The sequence below is a fragment of the Melospiza melodia genome, chromosome 2 (genome assembly GCF_035770615.1).
Source record: "Melospiza melodia melodia isolate bMelMel2 chromosome 2, bMelMel2.pri, whole genome shotgun sequence".
Taxonomy (NCBI): Eukaryota; Metazoa; Chordata; class Aves; order Passeriformes; family Passerellidae; genus Melospiza; species Melospiza melodia.
The window spans coordinates 27879811-27892528 of NC_086195.1; positions in this window are offsets into that span (position 1 = coordinate 27879811).

Sequence of the window (12718 nt, forward strand, 5' to 3'; positions counted from 1 at the left end):
CATGCATGTGCACATGAGCACATCTGGTTCTACCTGCTGTCTTTAGGTAACTGTTGCTAAAAAACCACAGCCACATCTCCTTTATAAATATTTCTGAAGTTGGCAGGTTAAGAGAATACAGTAAAAAAAGCACACTAAGTTAAGTAAAATATGAGACATGATGAGACCCTATTCAACTAAACAGCAAAGTGGATCATCATGTGGTGGTGGAATCATATATAATCAGTATGGAAAACACTAATGGCCCATGTCTAAACCCTGAGGCTGTTCCACCCACTGATTCAGGAAACTAAGGATTATCTCTTGATTCTGTGTCACATCACACAACATTTTTTGGTTGTCTTGGAAGCCTGGGAACAACCTAAAAGGCACTCAATGTTAAGAAAATTCAATCTAATCTAGGAAAGCTGTATGTAGAGAAGGGCTCTGTCAGACTCCTCCTTGCTTGGACACATAAAAAAAGTCAAAAGACATTCTAAACAAATGTTACCAGAGGACAAAGTTCCCAAGACAGTAGCATGTACTCTCAAACTGAGAGGACCACTGCACTTTTCAATTCCAAAGACAGCCTTGGTGTAAAGGATTGATTCTTCCAGTAGGACCTGGATGTTATGCTACACATTCCCCTCTTTTCTGACCTAACAGGATCAAAAAAATTATGAAAGCAAGTGAGACAATTCAGAAAATTATATTATCTGCTAGAATGTGGACAAAAAGCAAACACTCATCTGACCTAAAAATCCTTTCCGATATCAAAAGTCCCTGTGGGACTCAGAGTTTGAGACTGTGAGGTCTTTGCATTTATTTTTTAAGAACACTGATACCTATTTTTCCTCTTACTAATTGTTTCAGTTAATCAGCAATAAAAAATTATACCCTATAACTTCATTAACAGGACTAATGGCTTTCACTACAATCAGGAGGAACTTCTGCTATATTTTTGATCTTTCAAAACAAGTGAACATTTGCAAAAATAACACAAATGAATATAAAAGAATGATATATAACAATCCCATAAAATTTGTTTTGATGGACAGTATCCTTTCATACATTTCATCCTTTCATTCATGCTACAATTTACTACATGAAAAATAACACACATGTCATAATACATTATGACATGGTTATGATAAAATAAAGCTTGAACCAACCTTGATAATATTTCCAGAATTCAAAACATTAGTTACCAGTGGAAGACACTTCCTGTTTTAAATTTGTTAGATGTTTTAAGTCCATCCTTTGCTGCAAGTATTCTTTTTGCTGTGCCATTTTCTTTATCCTTCAGGAGTTATTCACAGAAAATGAACACCAGAAGCTATGTATGTGATAAATTAAAATTTATGAATTTAGGAAACCAGCTTTTAGATTATCTGGCCAGCACAGTCAAAATGGGAAACTTGAAAGTATTTAGCACCGTGTTTTGATATCAGACAAATATTTATTTTTAAAGAGAGCAGTTACTTGTAAACATTATTTACATTTTAAAAAAATTATTTGAAATCCATAGACTTAAAAAATTATGTCCCATGACTATAAGCTATTCTTTCTTGGATTAGTAAGAAAAATAAATAGATACTGCATATAAAGTGATTTTTTAAAATTATGTTACTTTTTCTACTCCTAAAGAGAGTCAGTGGAGGGACTAATTAGCAGAGTTGTTGACCATCCAATCAGAGAACAATTCAAGAGAATAAGAAAATGGAAGAAAAGATATTGTACTGGTCAGAATCAATCTACCAATGCTTTTAGAAGGGGCCATTTACAAATGAAGAACTAAATAGAGTTTTGATAATGCATGGGCTCATGGACTCCATGAAAAAAGAAGAATTAAAATTATTACCTTTCCTCCTCACCACTCATGATGTAAATAAAAAGCCAGGTGATTTATTAATATGAGTGCAATATTAATTTGCAATGAAAGCCTTGCCTCTGCTGTTGCCTTGCTGTTATAGCCAGTGATTAAAAGGATGGTTTGCATGACACCTGCCTGCGCTATGTGTCACCTGAGAGCAGTTCCTTACAAGCCAAAGCAGTGCTTGGGAGTTTAGGAGAAAACTACAAATATCACAGTTTGTAATAGAATGTTATTCCTTGGAAAAAAACCCAAAACAACAACCCACTAAATTCAGGTCTAAGGCTCAATAAGAAGATTTAGCAAGGGTTTCCTGTGCCCTGAAAAGATCCTAAAATTTTAAGAGCACCTGAGAAATCAGTTGGAAGCGCAACTTATTTAAACATCAAGGCACAATCAGAAGTGACTACAAGTCTGCACACCAGCACATGCCTACTTCTGTGTGTCAAGGCATCCATGCAAAATTACAGTGTGTAATATATTTTACCCTATTTCACATTTTACCCCACTGATTAATCTACTTATCATTCATTACATGAAAGAATCAAACTGAAGGGAATAATCTCTTTACTTAGCACACTAGGTGTCAGCTGAAAAAGCCCCTTGTCTGTCCATCCATTAGTAGTGTAGGAGTGAGATGTATAATTGATCTGAGTTTTCTTTCACATTGTTGAAAAATAGAAAATAACCCTGCTGCCATCAACACACTACTCAACTTCTCAGATTTTAATGACAGACACTGATGCAGCTGCCATCTTTCTTGCTCATCATGGCCTAAAGCAAGCTCAAATTTTAAAGCAAAATTAGTCCAAAGCTCAGGGCGACACAGACAGGAAAGCTGGTCAAGCCCATGCAAACAAAGATGCATAATCTTGGCACACCACCACCAAAAACATTGGATAATTGACACAACAGGCTCACTGCTCATAAACTGAATGTAACACTCTTGCTTTCTGCTGACAGCTCTGTGAAAAAAATACTTCCTCAGTGGGGAGTGATCAGATTCAGCTGAATGTATTCTTTAATTTCTCACACGGAAATCAAACACCTCCTTCATCTCCTGGCTTAGTGGGTGCCCATGTAGGGCATGTGTAGATGAGAGAAGAGGAACCGCTCTGGAAAGGGGTTCACCATCCGTACACCAGCAGCTTCTCAATGCAGGGCAAGGCAAACATGCTGGCTGAGTAGATTTAAATGGCCAGAGTTCTGCTTTCCAGCATGCTGGTATTCACTGCCTCCCCAACACAGAGAGACAGAGCAGGACCCTGTGCCAAACCATGCTTGGACATTAAAGGGATTGCACAGGCATACAACTGTGTTTCAACGTCAAACTGACGCCACTAACACACCCTCAACCTCACTGTCCAAAAGGGAAGAGATTCAGGTTAACATCAGCAGGTGCTGTCAGCCCTTTCAGAAAACCCTGTGTTAGTACCTCTCATCTTCAATAAAAGAATCTTGTGCTTCCAGAGCAGGGTGCATTATGAACACTAAAACAAACATCAAGACTTTGTCTGCCACTGAGGGTGCAAGGGCAGGATCTTGGCTACCATCGGTATAATCACTAAACCCACAAAGTTTGCTTCTATTTTCCAGAAGCAGAAGAGTAAACCAGTAGATCATTATCTGGTTTCAGAAACAGACATCTTAGCACTCTCTTTTAAACCTATTTTCCCTCCCCAAGAACTTTTCTAGGATTGGGAGAGCAACAAAGGAATATCCATACTGTGCTTTTATTTCAACCTTGTCTCTGACCCTGTAAAATGTGGAAAAATCTTGGATAGACACTGCCACCCTTGCCTAAAGCATAAATGAAAATTGCTTCAGTTCCTTGGCATTACACAGGAAAAAAATGACCTCGCATATACCTTGATCCCTCAGAAGGCTGTTGGGATCTGATTGCAATGAGAAGGAAAGAAATATTTGTGCCCACTTTTGCCATAGTGTATAAGTATTCATCTAGCCTGTGAGAACAACTGACACAAATCTAGGGAGGTGGTAAGGTGGCACAGCTGTTAGGGGGCCTGTAAGGGATATATGACTGCCTAGACCTGGAAGTAATTATTTAATTTTATTAAAATAAAAGGAAAAGATGTAGTTGTAGCAGCATTGGTCCAGCCACACAAAACATGTCAGACTCACTACATTATGTATGCAGTAACTTTAAGCACAAAGGAACGTGTTTTTCTAATATGTGTGTGCATACACATATGTATGCTTGCCCGTGTGTATGTATATATATATATGTACACATATACACAAAAGTGTACACATAGGCTTGAGACCAGATGGTAAACAGAAAGGGGCTAGCCGTGTTCATATTCATATATAAATCTGAGGGAAAAAAATGATCAGATTTAAGAAAAATTTGCTGGAACGATGGGAAGATTAAAATGAATGGCTCATCCATACTATGCAATGAGAAGGAAGAGTCTTGGTGTTCTACCTGTTAGAGCATTCTGATTACTTCTAACTGCTTGCCACAACAAGGAGATTGTTTTTGCAGTTGCCCTGCTCTGTTGTGTGCCAACAAATGAGCTCTGCAACCTCATCCCCACAGACCTTTGACTTGTCATGCTACGAGCCTTCCCCTGGCTCTTGAAACATGTCAAGGAAATACATTCCAGCTTCTGGGATGCCCAGATTCATCTGCTGACACCCTGATGGGTTTGTTTGGAACTCCAATTTGTTTAAATCTATTGTTTTGAAGAAAATAGGGGGCCCTAGTGCCTATTAGGTTTCATTTTGAGGTGCTTAAAAATGCAAACCAAGTTAATCTCAGCAAAACAAAGGGGTTATGCTGAAATAGTTGCACACTAAAAAAAAATAAAAGGCAGGAAAGCACAAATTACTAGGCTATCCTTAACTCCTGTCTGCTACCAAGGCTTAGAGAGCTGTGGCATGCTGAAGGCAGCTGAGACTGGCGCCACAGAGGCAGCTGTGAGGTACAGACCTCCATATCAGACTGGAGTCAGGCTAAAGGGACTTTTTCTCCGGCATCATCTGACTATGACCATAATATCAACACATATAAAATAATTTTCAAGCACATTCCCCTTACTATTTAATTTTAAGGAAATATAATACCAATTGTGATGAGCCTGTGAATATGTAAACAGAAGTAGTTCTCAGGCCTGTCTGAGGATTATACAAAAATTTGACATACTGATTTCTCATGATACAATGGAGAGGGAACTGAGCTGGAATTTTCCTGTTTTTCCTTGTCCCTGGCACCATGACTTTCGTTGTTGCATTTTTCATAGCCTGATTACAATTTATAAATATGTCAAGGAAACCACTATCATTAAGATGTTGTGTTTCCACAAAGACCACACACTTTAAAATAAACCAACAATTCATATTACTAAGTTGGCACATGGTATCTCTATTTTCCAATGCAACATTGCAAGCTGGGGCCCACCATACTTAGCTGTTTAATTTGAATCAGATTAATAAATTTAAAACACTTGAGGTTTAAATTTGTAACTGATTAAAGTAAAATTAAGAGATGGATGAGCTTTCTCCCAGATGAGAAAAATCCCACTGGAAAACAAAACAAACTATTCCTTAAACTTGCAATTCCAATGTGCAGAATGAACAAGTCATAGGTGATTTTAAGCTGAAAGATTGTATCACACATCTCAAAAAACTGGAATTCAGTATTTGAGTTTGAAAAAAAGGAAAAGAAGAAAGGAACAGAAAAATTTCATACTAAAAGGACCTGTTTTGTTCAATGTAAGTTGACTCAAATCTGAATTCCTCCTTAAGGGGCAAAAAGGAAACAAGCATTAACCAAAATTGGTCTTCATCCATGGAAGAAAATCATAATCAACGTATATCTACACTGTGCATCCAGAATATACAGTCAATCACACTATATATATACCCTGGGAAAAACTTTGAAAGCCATTTCTTCCTTGCTTAGAATAGTTGTTACCAGAACCATTACAAAACCTCAAGAGCTATTAACTTGGAATTACTGATAGGCTACTAGAAACCTCCATGTCCCCCCACTTTATATATTAAAAAAAAGACCCGAAAAAATTACCAGTAAAATAAATTAAATCCTACTGATAAGGAGATCTAGTTGCAAGAATATGGAGGAAATGAATATTTAAAGAAAGGAAAAATTGGATAAGCAGCTAAGTCATGTGAGCAATGTACGGTAATTTAAAAACTCAGTGAAATCTCAACAGGCAAAATAATTAAGAACAATAAAATGGAATTTTTAATAAGAAGCGCCTGACTAAGGATTAAATACATTTCAAGGTAGAGAGATATGATGAATGACACCAGAGAAAATTTAAAATACTCACTAGATATTTACATTCTATAAAGAGAATTATAAAATGAGAATTCATCTATTTTATGTAATACAAAACATTGTAAAATAGTTTTAAAAGGCCACATCTGCCATGATTAAACATGAGCATAAGTAATCAACAAGTCTAGGCAACTTACTTGCACCCCACAATGCCTAAAATTGCTTAGCTGAAGGGTTCTCCAATTCATTAACATTTATAAATTATTTATATTATAATCAATCATAGAAAACTGGAACAATTCCAATAGATGGGAGTACATCCAAGAAAAATAAAATTCTGAGGCTGAAAAACCCTGCAACACTCAGTGTCAAAAATTCATCTCAATTTGTTGAAGATCAACACAGAAATGTTGATCAGTGTGCAAAAATTATCTGACAGTCTGCAGATTTTTATTCTGTAACCATTTCTAGCAGGAATAAGAAAACAATAGAACAGCTAACCACATGGGCTAAAGGATGCTCTCATCATGAATGTGTCTAGATGTTGGTTTGGTTTTCTTCTGTTCCTTACTGCATCTCCTCAGGCTGGCAGTCTTTGTAGTCAAATCCTGCTGCTAGGTGGCAAGTACCTCTGACCTCTGATTTTGTGGAAGAGGCTCCTAGAGTTTTCAAAGGCCCTTGAAACTGGCTATTGTGCCAGGGGGTTCATAGATGAATGCAGTCATCTATGCAAACAAACATCTATGCATCACCAGGAGGATGGAAGAACGGTTCAACCCATTGAGATTAAATGAGTGTTTCCAGATTCCTGTGATATCTCTGAGAACAAATGAAAAATCTGAAAATTAATTAAAAGCACAGCTTCACAGCTGAGACCTTGAATGTGGCATTTCATCTGGAGCTAATGTTTATGAGCAGTTACACTCTCCCTACCTTGGCAAAAGGTTATAGATTCACAATTAATAATTGTGCTGCTATTAATCTTTGGATGAAGTGGAACATAGTCATTAAACAGAGACAGCCTTTTACAAGGAGTTGGATGCAGATGAGTACAGAATCTCTTCACTGGATGAAAGGGGAAAATTGGTAAGAAATGTTTTTAAAGGCTTGGTACTATAATGATCCTATTCTGGTCACAAATAAACACTTGAGTCTTCCCCAAAAGTCTCTCTGAGTCAACTGCAGCATAGCCAAGACTGTTCCTTACCCCATCCTTCTGAAGCCATGCCTGCTTTTCAGTTAGATTAGATCAGAGCTCACTGTCACGATTTCAGTTGACCCATCAGCTGTGCAAGCTCTATCCTCTGACATTTGTATGAGCAGCTTGTGAGCTGCAGCATTTTCCTGTTGCTGCCTTTTGAGGCTTGGGGCACAAAGACAGGGGCAGAACTACATGTAGTCTGGAGCTTATCCAGCAGAAAATTCCATCTGGGATTTTAGGTCTTCCCTTACACTGCTCTTGGCCCAGAGCCAAGGCAGCCTCAAGAAACTGTCTCAGTTCCCATTACCAAGGTGGTCAGGGAAGACCACTTTCCCAGAGACCCTCTACCTAGATTATATCCTTTTGCTATAATTTCCCATTTTCTGCCACTACCAAAAACAGAGGCATCACCCTCACCCACAGTTTGCTCTGGAAGTCCATGGAAAAGCTAAGGGCTGACACTACTGCCAGCATAAAAATCCAGGTTTGATACCAAAGGTCCTCCTGACAGCTCTTAAACCCAATCCTTCCTGGCATGTTCTTTTTCTCACCTCTAAAGTAATCTTCCTGAGTATCATCTTCATGGAGCCTTCAGAGGCGTAATGGGCTAGAAAGAACAAATTTTCTACTTCAACTTTGACCTAAGTATAACTCCCAGATTCTCAAGTGTCTCTAAGGTTTTCTGAGTCAATTTTACAGGTCCTATTAGAATCATGTCTCTGGTGCAATGTGAAGAGGTAGCAATTTTATACACTTGTTATGCTATTGCATGATGTGGGAAAAATACACTGGCTTCTTTAAATGACCTATGTATGAGTGAGAAAATAAAACTGGCAAGTGGCTAAATTTAACCATCCATAAACTTGTAATTTGGCTACCATCTTTGGAACCATCTAAGTAAAACAAGAACCTAATCAGGTGATGCACACCTACCAAACTTAATGGGGAGCAACCAAGCACAAGCAAGTCCATTAAATAGTGCAATGGGAAATGAAGTTAAAAATATTTATCAATCATTTTCTGGAAGATCACAGAGTAATGGAAAATTTTCATGAGTTTGACAGGCATTGCTATTCCAAAGGCAATTTATTACCTAGGAATGTGCTTTCACTGAAGAAATCATTCTTGCTTTTTAATGACTTTAGCATTAGGCACAGAATTTTGATATCAGTATATTTACTACACTGCCAAAGATAGGATCTTCAGATTCTTGACACTTTAATAGCTTCCACGCTTCAGAGCCTAGAAATTTCTAATGTTCCCTGATAGTACCAGGAGAAAATCTTTTACCATCATGTGTAAAATGACTTAGTCGTTCCCCAGTGAATATCACAGGTTATCCAAGAAATATTTAATGAGAAAATGATTGAGGAACCTACATCAAGGCCACTAGAAATGAAATTTTTGTTTTGATTGATTTTTGTTGGGTAATACAAATGAGCCTCTAGTCTATGATAGGCATGTTTTATTGACTCCCCCACTCTTGAAGCAGCTTGACAGGAATTAGAGAACAATGTAATTGTGGCTATAGCATTATCATCTCTTCAGAGGAAGCCTATCTCTTTGTGTGCACGCCTTATCTGTGTTGCCTGGGCTGTAACCATTTCTCACTGCAATGGTTAATTTGATAACAGTTGGTAAGGATTACAATATGCCTCTATAGAGGATTCAAGTAAATTATCCTTCCCAATCCTTCCGTGGATAGATTATAACACTTCAACAAGCTGGTTTTCCACACTTTAACAGAAGGGCTTTTTCTTCTCCTATTTCAAAAAGCTTGTAAGCTGAAACAAGTGCTTCTGCTTTTACCTCCTTATTCCTTGCATGCACTTGTAGGCAGTTAGTAGTTATTAGGCTGCACTGTGCAATTTAGAACTTTTAAAAGACAGAACTAATACAAGAGTAAAGGTGTATAATTTCTGATCTCATTTGTTAATATATAATAGAAAATTATTAAAAAATTGATAGAGATTATCCCCAGCTTAATTGTTAGAAGCAAATGATCATTGCATACTGAGGCATGAAATACAAGGTGCATCAAGTCAAGTAGTATGCACACATTTTGCAAGGCCAGAGGAAATCAAGTTATCTGTGAAGAAGAAATTGATTATTTTTACTGACTGACCATCTAATAAGATTCAACTTTCATTTGCATATAGCCACACAATGACCCAAAATTTTTTTCATTCCTATCCTCACTGGACTCTGTCAGTCATAGTAGTAAGTGGAGGACAATGAGAAGGAAAAAGGCAAGTTGGAAACAACAGAAAGCTTGTCAGTAAATCATAAATCAGTTCTCTGAGGAAAACTGGATAAACACAGTTAATTTCTTAAATATATTTCTGACACCTGCACATAAATCATCCTAATAGGAGAGAAAAAAAAGGAAAATATCTGTTGTTCAGGACCCAAAATTCACATACTGCATATCTTGTGAGATTTTAGTTTGCTTTAGTTTGCTTATGTGGAGAAAGCACACACTAACTGCTAGAGAGCATCTCTCAGCTAGGTTTCAGCTGACAGGAGTTCAGTTCATGTGCTGTCACAGCACTTGGTAAGGGGAAGCAAAGCTTGGTAGGGAGGGATGATAAAGTCATTCACCTCAAAGAGGCGATCAGGAACACCTGATTAAAACTAAATGTGGATGTTGAGTGGTTGCTGTACAGGGACATAACGTACAATGTAGCAGAACAAGAATGATGGTGCATTTAGTCATCCATGTCCGTCATGACCGTGATTTCTGCAATGATGGTGACAGTAGTGTCTGTCCTGCATGCTTTATCTTTGCTTCCAGTCTCCTGGCACATGGGCATTAGCACTGCACAGCCTTTCTCTTCCAAGAAAGTGGAGCAGGGGATGCACCAAATTCTCACCTCTTTTTTCTGCTTTTCTATCAAATGCCCACGCTGGATTTGTGTAGGCATAGCGCAGCTGCTGGCTGGGAGAGCCAGCCAAGCTCTTGCAGGGAGCTGCCATCTGCAAGGAAGTCCTGGACTTGAAGGCTACAAAAAAAAAAAAAAAAAAAAAAAAAAAAAAAAAAAAAAAAAAAAAAAAAAAAAAAATTACCAGCTTCTAACCACTTCTACAGAAGTGAGCAGAGATTCCTCCTCTCACTAAGATCCTTTCTCTTCTTGGGGCCCCCAGACCCCAGCTAGCCCAGCAAAACACTCATTAGAACATCAGAGCATCATGATGCTCTGTAGTGTTGGAGCCTGTGTCACTGTCACAGCAGATTGCTCTGGCACTGTACATCACTGGGAACACTCAATCTTCTCTTAGCAAGACTTGGACACTTCCTGAGAAAAAAAATACAAAACGATTTGGCTTCTATTGAGCAAGGTGACTTTCTTTCCTAGAAGAGGAACATTTTTTAACCTGGGCTAATCTGAAGCAAGTATGATATTTATCTAAGTTATATAGCTGGTGTCTACAGAGCACTTTCTCTAAAGCATTTAAGTAACAAGGAGGTAGCAACAAACCGCAGGGAAGTAAAATTTAAGGCAGAATAATTTAAAATCCATTATGATTTTTCCTTGCTGTGCATACCTTTATCTGAGGAGGAGGTGAGAGGAGGGCTTAAAAGAGGAGGGATAAAAGCCATTTTATTAGTAACAAGTGCCTTCTTATGCACACCTTTCTCTCTGAGCTTTTCTCATGCTCATAAGATGCCACAGACACACAAGTCTTACCCAGATGCCACAGACACACAAGTCTTAGCCAGACTTCTTACAAAGTTCATCCTGGAACAGCACTCCCTGAATTTTCACTCTGATGAACCTGCTTTCTCCTCCTTTTAAAGATGAGTCTGGAGTAACTGAAGTGTCTACCCTAGTTTTAGTTATATCCTTTTGAGATAGAGGACAAAGAAGTCAAGGAATTACAAATTTTCAGGGCGGGCAGTGAACTCTGGGTTTTTGAATGACAACCCATGTAGTGAAAAATGTAGAGAGAAAAAAAAAGGTACAGTAAACAGAAAATAGCTATCAAAAATATATGTTTCCCAAATATCACTGTTATACTTCCCAATTTTGCTCACCCAGGTTATGATGGTTTCCATCAGCAATAGATACTATAAATAGCTAAACACATGGGCAAATTTCCATGGGAACAAAATGCAATCATCTGTTCAGTGTAGCCACCTGGTTGAAAATGGCAGCTATGTTTGAAAGTAGCAGTTCTATTATATTCAATTCTATGCCTACAATAAGCAGACATACTGAGCATTACAGCTAATGTTATTTTTTCATAGTTTAAAAGGTACTACCTCACCAACTTACCACATAAGTTTACAGTTCACCAATCTTGATGCAGATATAAAAGCTGTAACTGATCATCTACTTAATAAAATTAATGAAATTACTGTCATACCAAGATTGACACTGCTTTAGCTTTAAAAGCCAATGTGAAACCCCATATATGAGCTCTGTACATTCATTTTGGTTTTCTATACAATGAAAAAAATCTATCTGAAGGCATTGGGAAAGAAGAATCTCCAAGATTATAGTTTTCATGAAAGGCTCTGTACAAACCAATCTGGAAGCTGAAAGCCCTTTCCCCACCTTTCTTCCAAAAATTAGATGCCATATGGAGGCATGAGAGCACCAGCTCCCTATGCACAGCCATCACAATTTTCTTTCCCAGTATCTTTTCCTGTTAACTGGAGTACTACATCTAGGCATGGGAAAGTAGCTGGCTTAATCTCCCTGCACATTCCTGCCCTCTTTGCTTATAAAAGCAAAAAGGTTATAAATAATGATGGGGAGTGTCACACAGACACCTGTGGGGCTAAGACCTCAGATTATTTCACAGATTCCCAAACACCTGCCTAAAATATTTCTTCTGTCCTCCATTTCTTTTTCTTACTCATTCTCCTAGAAATTTACACAGAAGAAACCATCTAGAAGAGCTCTGGATCTTAAGAAACAAGAAGCAGTACAACATTTCCTTAAGTAGATCAATCTATAAACAAAAGATTTTCTTTTCTGGTTGGGAAAGCATATGGAGAAAACTTCTTTATTGGGTAAGGGCAGAAGGAAAAATAGCACTGAATATGCCATTCACAAATAGCATACTTGGTGTATTACAATGGTGATGTTGCTAAGGACAAAAAATGTTCAGTGAAATCTATCTAAGACAGCTGATACTGTCCATACACTTTAAACCTAAAAGATTCTCCCTTGCAAGAGGGTGCTTTGCAGCTGTATTTCATCCATCTTCCCTGGGACTCTGCAGAGATCTCTGTAGCAACCTGTTCTCAGTGGCCACAACAATGTGCCCCAGTACTCACTGTCCAGCTTGTCCTGGGTTGAGGCTGGGAGCAGAGCACAAAGCCACAATTAATCTCTGCAAACCGTACAAAAGGGGATGTTGAATCAGTTCTTCAGAGCCATGAAAGAAATTT